The sequence below is a fragment of the Vidua chalybeata genome, chromosome 17 (assembly GCF_026979565.1).
Source record: "Vidua chalybeata isolate OUT-0048 chromosome 17, bVidCha1 merged haplotype, whole genome shotgun sequence".
Taxonomy (NCBI): Eukaryota; Metazoa; Chordata; class Aves; order Passeriformes; family Viduidae; genus Vidua; species Vidua chalybeata.
In genome coordinates this window covers 12,808,286-12,817,625 of record NC_071546.1, presented here as the reverse complement: position 1 = coordinate 12,817,625, position 9,340 = coordinate 12,808,286, and positions in this window count along the sequence as shown.

The following is a 9,340-nucleotide window of genomic DNA, read 5'->3' as shown; positions in this document are numbered from 1 at the left end:
AATTTTTTTTTTCTTCTTCCCTCTTTTTTTCTTTCTTTCTTTCTCTCCCCGGCTCCTCTGGCGAGCTCTTTAAAACACGCCGCAAAAAGCTGCCCAGATAAACACGCTCTGTCCAGAACGCCCTTTTCTCCCCTCTCTCCACATCAAAAAAGAGCGTGAGAAAGGGAGGTGGGGGGAAGAAAAGCCCTCAGGTGAATTATTGCTGAGAGAGAGAAACGAGAAGTGGCCGAGAAATAAACCCATTTGGCGCTGCCATGCCTGCCGCTGCCGGCAATTCCAGCTGCAGATCCGGGATGCTCGGAGCGGCGGAGCGGAGAGCTGGGAGCTTCCCAAAGCTGCCAGATCCTGCTCTGATAGCAGCGGCAGAGCTGCACACTCCCCTTTTCTCTCTCTCTCTCTCTCTCTCTCTCTCTCTCTCTCTCTGTCTCTGTCTCTCTCTTCCCCCGCTCTCCCCGCCACAAATCCCCCCCTCCGCAGCAGTTAGGTCATTGCAAACCTGCCCGCTTCTCACCTAGCGGGGCCCGCCGAGGTTTCAGCCCCAGAGACCCTCCCCTCGGAATCGCCCCCTACCCACACACGCTCCTGTCCTCCCTGGCAACTCGTGGAGCGGCTGCACAGCCCGAGGGAAAGCGCCAGAACATCGCAGCACCCCCGATCTTCAGCAGCAGCAGGAGGAGGAGGAGGGTGGGAAAGAGCTGCAGCCTCCCCGAAAGGCAGCACCTGAACCTGCCCGAGCCTCCCGGGGCACGGAGCTCCTGGGCCGGTGTCTGCAGCTGGGACTGGGGCAGGAACCCCGATCTGAGCTTTCCCCAAATCACAGCCTGCGAGCAGCGGCGGGGCTGTGCTGCCTGCTCTGTGAGGATCAGCGGGGCCACCTCTGATCTAATGCTGCCACATGCTCGTGGTGTGATTTAGCACCTCTGCCTAGGACCGGTTTGTTTTTATGATGAGTGTTGGAAGGACTGGGAGACTGAGCAGGTGCCTCAGCTCAGCTGTCCCGTGAATTTGGAGATTATTAAAAACACGAGTGGCTTGGTGCTGGTGGTGGCTTCTCGACAAGATCTTCCCTGCATCACCTGGCCCTGTTTGAAATAATCTCATGGTGGAACCCAAACTCACTTCAGGGTCTGGCAGAAATGGCACAGCGCTCCCAGAAGCAGAATTGGCTTCACAGATTTCCATCCTAACCAAAAAAAGCACCAATGGTTTGTAAGAAATTGAGTGAATTGGAGCTATTTTCAGATAGATGCCTTTCAGTACAGCAATTTTTTTGTGCCTGTAAGAGCTTTGCAACAAATATATCCTGGGTCAACCATTAACCAGCAGCAGGCTCCATGCCCTGCTTGGCCAAGGCATCTCTGGGTGCAGCCAGAAAAAAATTAAAGAAGCAAAAGGAAAGTAAGAGGAGGGATAAAAAGCACCAAAATCCACTCTCTGCTGAACAACAAAGCTTTCTGTAGGCAAATGTGAGCAGGGACTGGTTTTGGGTTTTCAGCTGATGTGGAGAGCTGAGGGTGAAGCATTAATTCTGCAGAACTCAGCCAATCTTTGAGAGGCCATAAAGCAGCCAAGATTCTTAGCAAGCATCAAACTCCCTCAAATTCAGAAGGCCAAACTCAAATTTTAAGGAATCCCATTGATCAGGCAAGAGGCAAAAATATTTCTGTTTTCTAGGAATGCATCAGTATCCTCTTACCCAGTGACACAACAAAGATGGATGGAAGGGTCAGGCAGGGAAGCAGCATTTACTGAGAGGAAAGGAAACAAGAAATCAAACAAATACTTGCAGCACAACTTTGTACCTCTTGTAGAAATTTGACCTGCAGATTAAAAGCTTCACTCCTGTGCACATGAGGACTCCAACAAAACAAAGCTGTGGCAAAAATATTTATTGTAAATACAAATGTCTAAATAGTTCCACACTATTTCAACATCTCCTGCTTCAAACCTCTTCTGTCCCTGGGTTTTTAACACTGCACGAGTAGCAGCAAATATCATTCCATGTGCACAGAAATTTCCATTGGAACGTGAAACTGCTGATGGTTTTGAGAGTTCAGTGGTTTGTCAGAGATTAAAAACTTTACGATCATTTTAGAAATTTGGTTTTGATTTTGTTGTGGACAATGACATCAACTGTCTCTGTAGATATTCTTCCTAAAATCCATTCTAACCCTGCTCTCTGTCAGTTGAAGCCATTCCCCCTTGTCCTGTGCCTCCATCCCTGTCCAAAGCTTCTCCATCTTTCACTGCAAGGCCACACTGAGCTCACCCCAAATCTCCTGCCCAGGTGAGCAATCCCAGCTCTCCCAGCAGAGCTGCTCCATCCCTCTGCCCATCCTGGTGCCTCCTCTGGATTTCTCCAGCAGGTCCAGCTCCTGGATGACTTTCACTGGAGTAAAACGGGCTGGAATTTGGCCACGAGACCCCACAGCTGGACCAGTGCAGAGCTGGGGCGTGGCCATCAACTTTCTCCACGCGCTGCTCCAAGAGACATCAGGGCTATCAATAAATCCATAATCCACAAATCCACACCTAAGGAAGCAGCCTGGAGAGTCCCTATCACCAAAACACCCAACCCACATCAGGGAACACCTCTTTTTTCCCCCACCCAAAGAGAAGGAAGAGAGCTCCAAGGCTGTTTGTAACAATCCTTGTTTGGGTGGCCGAGCTGGGCTTTAATTGCTGAGCAGAATGAAGGAGGTTTGCAGGGGATGCTGTGGGAGAGGTGAGCTGAAAAGTGGAGTTTGCATTTAATTCATAAGCAGCAAGGTTAATGATTGCTCTTATTTTATCTGACAAAGAATTTCTCAGTATTGATCCAGCTCCCTCTAACAGGGATTTTGTGTTTCTTCCTTTGAAAGAAAAATGAGTAAAAATAAATAGCAACAGCACACAACAATGGAAATTCAGTTAGATTAAGCTCACAGCTTCTTTCCCTTTCTGGACACACACTGTGGAAGCCTGAAACTGCCTCCAGTTGGGAGAATTTTGCTGTTTCACAGGAGACTTCCAGCACTGAGGCAGCTTTCTGACAGCGGGATAAAAGCACCATGTTTGCATTTACATTTCCTTTTACCTCTCGCCTTGTAAACCTGCATTAGATACAATTTCTGTATCAATATTGCACGATACCTCCCAAATCTCTTCTGAAACAGAACATCTTGCTTTGTATAATTAGTCATTTGCCTTATGAAAGGGAAGAATAATCTGCCTCAGACTTCCTCTGACGCTTCTGAGCTCCGTGCTTGTGCCTGGAGGCCTTTGGAATTTTTCTAACCCCTCAGTAACAGAGCCCTCCTTCCTCTCCTTGCCTTTCTTCTTCAGCCTAATTATATTTCCCTTCTGTCAGGCTGAGCTTTCAGTTTGCTGAGCCTGGAGAGGTTTTTGCAGGGAGCTGAGCACCCCCAGCCCCGCCGGGATCCCCCCCAGGTTCTGCGCGGCGCCCAGCCCACCCTAAGCAGGAGATGTGGGATGAGGGGGGGGCTCCATCCCATAATACTGATGGCAATCCCCACCTGTGGTCGTGCTCAGGCTTTTCCCTGTGTTCTGACAGGCTGGAATTGCAGCTCCTGAGCTGGCTGGAGTCCCCGGCTGCCTGTTGGCTCCTGGACAGCTGGCCCGTGGCTCTCTGCTGCTCAAACAGTTTGTTGGCCAAACCCAAGAGAAATTCACCTGCCTAATGAGCCTGATGGCTCTTAAAAAACAGCCTGTAAGTGCTTTATAAAGGAAAACTCACTTCATTTATATGGGCATAAAATGTAAACAGATCCTGTAGGAATAGAATAAAATCTTCAGCTGTACACGTGACTGCAGTGAGTAGAAGGTTTTGGTCTTTAATTCACACTGATGCAGACTCAAACCTAGATTTTCCTTCTTCATTTTAATCTAAAATCCAATTTTCCTTGGTTTTTAAAGTAAGCTTTTTCTATAGTTTGCCTATTTTAATGCACCTCACCTCAGTCCATCCCATCTTCAAGAATTTTTTAAACATTCTGCAGCAGCAGAACAGAGAAAACAATAAAAAACAATTTCCTACCTATATTTGTTGGGCTGCTTTATTTTCCCTGATACTCTGCTATGATAAACCTGTGTTTTGATGGCCTCCTCAGGAAAGGGAATTTTCAAACTCCCTGTGAATTTTTAGAGGTGATTAAGAAAATGAGTCAGCAGGATTCCTGCATGGGTAAAGGTAAAACTGCTCCGATCTGCTGACAGCTCTGGCATTTGAGGTCTTTATTCAGCATTTCTGAGCAGCCAGACCTTCTCTCTGACCAAAGCTGAGCACGCTCCAGCAGCAGGTGAAAACTGGGGTTGGAAATTCTCCCAGGCAGATGCTGGGAGTGGCAGCACCCACTCCTTGATGGATGTCTGGGAATATTCCAGTTTTTCCAAGGCTTACTCTGGGTTTACATCAGTGTAAATGGGAGCCAAGTGTGACCCTGGAAGTTCCTCTTGCTCCCCCTGAGAGCCCAGGTAGGAGTCAGTTGTTTGCAAATGTCACCATTCATCTTCACTAAACTACCCACAGATAGCTTGATATTTCTCCTATTTATGTTTATTCAAAATATTTACAAGAAATATTTACATGTGTAACCCTCCTTCAAAAACAGGTTAGGTGGATTCAGGCCAAAAAATCAAGCACACACATTAACTGCTTTTAAAGCAGGTATTTGCATTTAAAACTTGTTATAAAGCAAAATTTAATTCTTAGTTTATTATTGTATTTCAGGGTGGTTTTTTTTTTTTTTCATGAATTCCAGCCCTTTGGGGAGCACAGCTTTCCTGCCTGCAGAAAGGGACAGACAGATGCAGAAAAAAAGATTTACGCACCAGAACCACAAAGTTTTGTGCATTTTGGGCTGAGGAACTGCAGAGCTGCTTCATCCCCTGCAGCTTGGAGAGCAGGGGCATGACCAGGGCTGTCCTTCCACAGGGCAAGTTCAGTAATTCCATCATCTGAAGGGTTTGATTTTCCTAATCAGCTTAATTCCTGACAGCAAAGGGAGAGATCAGATTGTTTTGCATGGCAGGATTCCAAGAAAGAAGCTTCAATGTAAGCAATGATGACAGCAACTTGAGATATTATCTGGGAGTTATTTACTGACTGAGAAAGGTTCCTGGGCTGGAATTGAGTTGAGCAAATCTCTATTTATAATTGCATCATTTCAAGCCAAGTCCTACAGAGCTTGTTCGGGAAAATTTCTAGGAGCTGCAAGAATTTTGGTATAAATCTGCTCATCAGTAATTGATCTTTATGGACAATCACCTTTGGGGTTTTTTTAGGTCAGTGATTATGAGCAAATGACATCACCATAGCAGAGCTCACCAGTTATTTACCCTTATGCAAAAGTGTCAGTGATTTATGTTTGTAAACACATTGCAGCATTTCGAAATTGCACCCAGGGACTTCAAATCTGCATCTGAAACCTTTTGTTTCAAATGTCTCATTTGTCAAATGAGCTTAAAGCAATATTTAGCTACTTTGTGGCTTTCTCTTGTTTAATTACTGCTGACTGCCCTTGTATAAAATGTCCCCAGTGGGCAAAATTTCATCCCTGGCTAAATAGGCAGCAAGTGGGAAGGCTTAAAGCTCATTTAGCAATGCCTGCAATCATTCCTGTGTACACCCAAAAAACCCCTGTGCTGCTCAGACACATCACACCATGCTCTGAGGTGAAAGACTCAAGTCAGTGCTACAGAAAATCTTATTTTCACCAAGTGTTCGCACCTGAATTAGTTGGAGCTTTCAAAGGCTCTCTTGCTCTTTGTTACTCTGGGAATAAAGCAGCTGGTTCAGCTTTCAGTACATTCTAAACAGTGAAAAAATTCATACTTACATTGAATTTGGGGAGAAAAGTTACCAGTTGGGCATTGTGGCAGCCTGGCTGAGCTGTTCATGCAGGGACTGGAACCTTGTACCTGTGAATATCCACATCCCAAATTGTGGGAGTGAGGCAGGATCTGTCCAGGAGCTCTTTGAGTCACCTCAGCTCTCCCTCAGAGCAGCCCCTGGCTTTGGAGTTTGCCACATTTTCTTCTTTAAGGTGAGCAGTTTAAAACTTCTTTGTGAGCCATCGACTTCTTGAGCACAGGAGGATTTTCTAAGAACAATTGCAGTTTTGGTTGTTGTACAGTGAGCACCCAGCAGGGACCCTTGCAGAAACCCCACTTTTATTCTCTTTATCTAACAGCATTTCCCCCTTCTCCTAAAACCAGTTTGGATTTGAAAGGCATTAACTCAAACCAGAAACCAGCACTCATAAGTGATAGCAAAGCTTTTCTCCACACAACACCTTCCAAGTGACCACAGTTTTAATTTTACTGCTCATTTATACAAATTAGCAGGAGCACTCTGCCTGGTGCCTGCAGTTCAAGTATGAAAGGGGAAAAAAAAAAAAAAAAGTGGAAAACTGGAAAGCAAAGTTCAGCCACTGCCCTGGGATACAATTGTCCATTTGTGGAAGTTAAATTTTTCCCCTGACTCTAGTGCTGGATAATCTCTGCTCTTTACATTATTGGTTTGAAACCCTGGGAGAATTCTGCCCCTGGGGAAAGATATTTGTGTTTCAACCTGTGAATTCTTGAAAGCCCCTTGTGAGCGGTGCCCCTGTGGGAGCTCAGATCCCTTCGGTGACCTGCACCTAAACCAGCTCCATTTCTTCCAGCATTTCCTGGGGCAGGTTCAAATTCCCTGAGACACTGGATAAAGTCAGGGATTTCTTCTGGGAGCTCCAGGCCTGGGGTGTGGGGCTGCTCTGAGCTCTGGTTCTGCTGAAGGCCATTATTGTCTAACACGAGAGACAGAAATTATCTTCCCTGCTCCTGCTGCTCCTGTCACCCTGGCAGAAATGTGCATTTTAAGGAAACCAACCATGGAAAGAAATCTCCTTTTGCTCCTGGAGCCAGTGGTTCTGACACTGCTGAGCTGTCAGCAGAGAAAACTCAGTGCAGATTTGACCCACAGCTCCACACAGCCAAATACAGAGACTCGTTTCAGTGGCCAGAACTTAAAACACCTCCACTAAGATTTCATATTCCAGAATATGCCAAAAATCAGCTCTGTGGGAAAAAAAATAACCCAGATGGGAAAAAACCCTGCAGTTCTGACAGGTCAGATTGCTCCTAAAGAGTAATATTTTCCACAAAGAGAAGCATCACCCAAAGCTTTTATGACTTTTGCAGGATAAAACCATCTCCTGCTGAGGAGGGAATCCAGGGACATTATCCACAGGGAGACTCAGAGCTCGTCTATATAATCCCAAATAAATGCTGAGGTGTAAAAAGCATTATTCTCCGTGCCACTAACACACAATAATACAATTTTAAGAGAGCTGAAAAAACCCAGCCTTATGTTAAATAAGTTAAGAAATAAAGAATGAGGAGGGGAGCAAGGTGTAGTTATTTTTACATATAAATCAGGATGTCTCAAGCTCCCAGGCACTGAAGGAGCAGCTTATTTAGGAAAATGGAATCAGCTCCCACTCCGTAGAAAAGCTTTGTGCTCTCTGAAGGGGATAGAACTTCATGCCAAGAAGGTACTTTTTAAAATTTTAATTAATTTTTTTTTAATTAATGCTGCAGGATGGTCGCACAAAGGCACAGATATTGACCACTGGGCAGGATATATTTTTAATTGGGAGAGGCCTTGCCAGCTGAGCTATAAAACAAGTACAAGCTGTTAAATGGAATAATGGAAAAGAAAGACTTGAGGGGGGGGAAAAGTAATGAGGGAAAAAAAAAAAGGAAAAAAAATTTTAGTTAAAAAAGACTTAGCAGGATTTTGGAGGTGAAAAACAATGAAACTTATCATGAGCACCACGAATGCTGTTCAGGGATGCAGGGATCCTGATGCCATGGAAATGGCTCTGGATTATCTGACATGAGCCCCGTGTAAATGAAGAGAATTCGGATTTTGGAGCTGTGATCACACACCTCAAAAGCTGCCAGTGGTGCTCACAGGGCAGGGGCAGGGCACTGCGGAATTGGGCTGCAAGGAATCGAAAGGGAATTGGATTTTCCTCTCTCAGGCAGAAGTGAGGGGTGGAAGCTGTAGATCCTGTAGGTATCACTGCTCTGATGCTGACTCGAGGCAAATACAGCCAGCCCTGTGTAAAATTAAACACTTGAATTGCTTCTGCAAATACTTTAATGTAAAATAAGTCTCAGGGGTGCTAATTGTGGTTCTGTTTCGTTCCTTTTGCCTCTGGGAAGGGTAACTGGGAGCACAGCCCTAACGAGACTGCTGGGAAGCCCAAATGGCACATTTTTTTGGTTCAGACATGGGAAAAAATCTTCCATCCCCTGCTGGGAAGCCCAAATGGCACATTTTTTTGGTTCAGACATGGGAAAAAATCTTCCATCCCCACCTTGCAGCAGTGTCCAAGTGTTCCTGTATAGCAGCAGTGACCCTTGGAGGGGGAATAATGCGCTCTGACTCCACGGTGCAGAAGGCTGAATAAATTGCTTTTATTAAACTAAATTATATTACATTAACACTTTACTATGCTATGGCTTTGCTGGCCCCACATTGGGCTTCTCCCTGGGGGCTCCCCTGATGGGGGAAGCCCTCCTGGAGCAGTTCTGTGTCAGGAAAAGGAGGCACACAGGACTTTTTCGGTCTTCAGCTTCTTGTTCATTGTTATCTTATCAAAACTTCAGCACGCCGTCTGCACCAGACCTTGCACGCAGGAAAACAGCACAAAAATGCCCCTAGATGTTCAGCTTCAAGGTCTTTTAAGGCTGAACTAAAACTAAACTACCCAATTAAGAAATGCCACCTAGATTATTTTCCCTTTTAACCCAATAACTGATCCCTCAAAGCCCGCAATGTGGATTTTTCTGCCCAATTACAAGATACCACCCAAACCCATGAAGAAGAAGGAAGAAGAAGGTGAGGAAGAACAACCTCCCTCTGCCCTAAAACCTCCATCTTAGTTCATATTTATTTCTATATTCTAAAAACCTAAACTCTAAGTTTAGGTTTACGTTTTAAGTTTAGGTCTAAGTCATGAATTTCTGAATGTATGTGACAGCAGGACAAGCTACCATTTCACTGAGGTGCAATTTGAAGTGGAAATTGAATGCTGTACACCCAAGTGGATTAATGGCACCATCAGCTTTGCCATTAAGCACTAAAAATAGTGGGCTAGAGCCTCCTGTGTGACAGCAAACTCACACTGGCTCTGAGGCCTGTGCTGAGAGGGGGAAGCTGTGTATATCCTGTGATATTACACACTTGAACCAACTCCACACCCCTAATCCCAGTGCTGGTAATCAATTTTGGAAGCCTTCTCCACAGCCCCAGGTCAAATGCAGAGCTTTCTTGCGAGTCTGTGCCTTT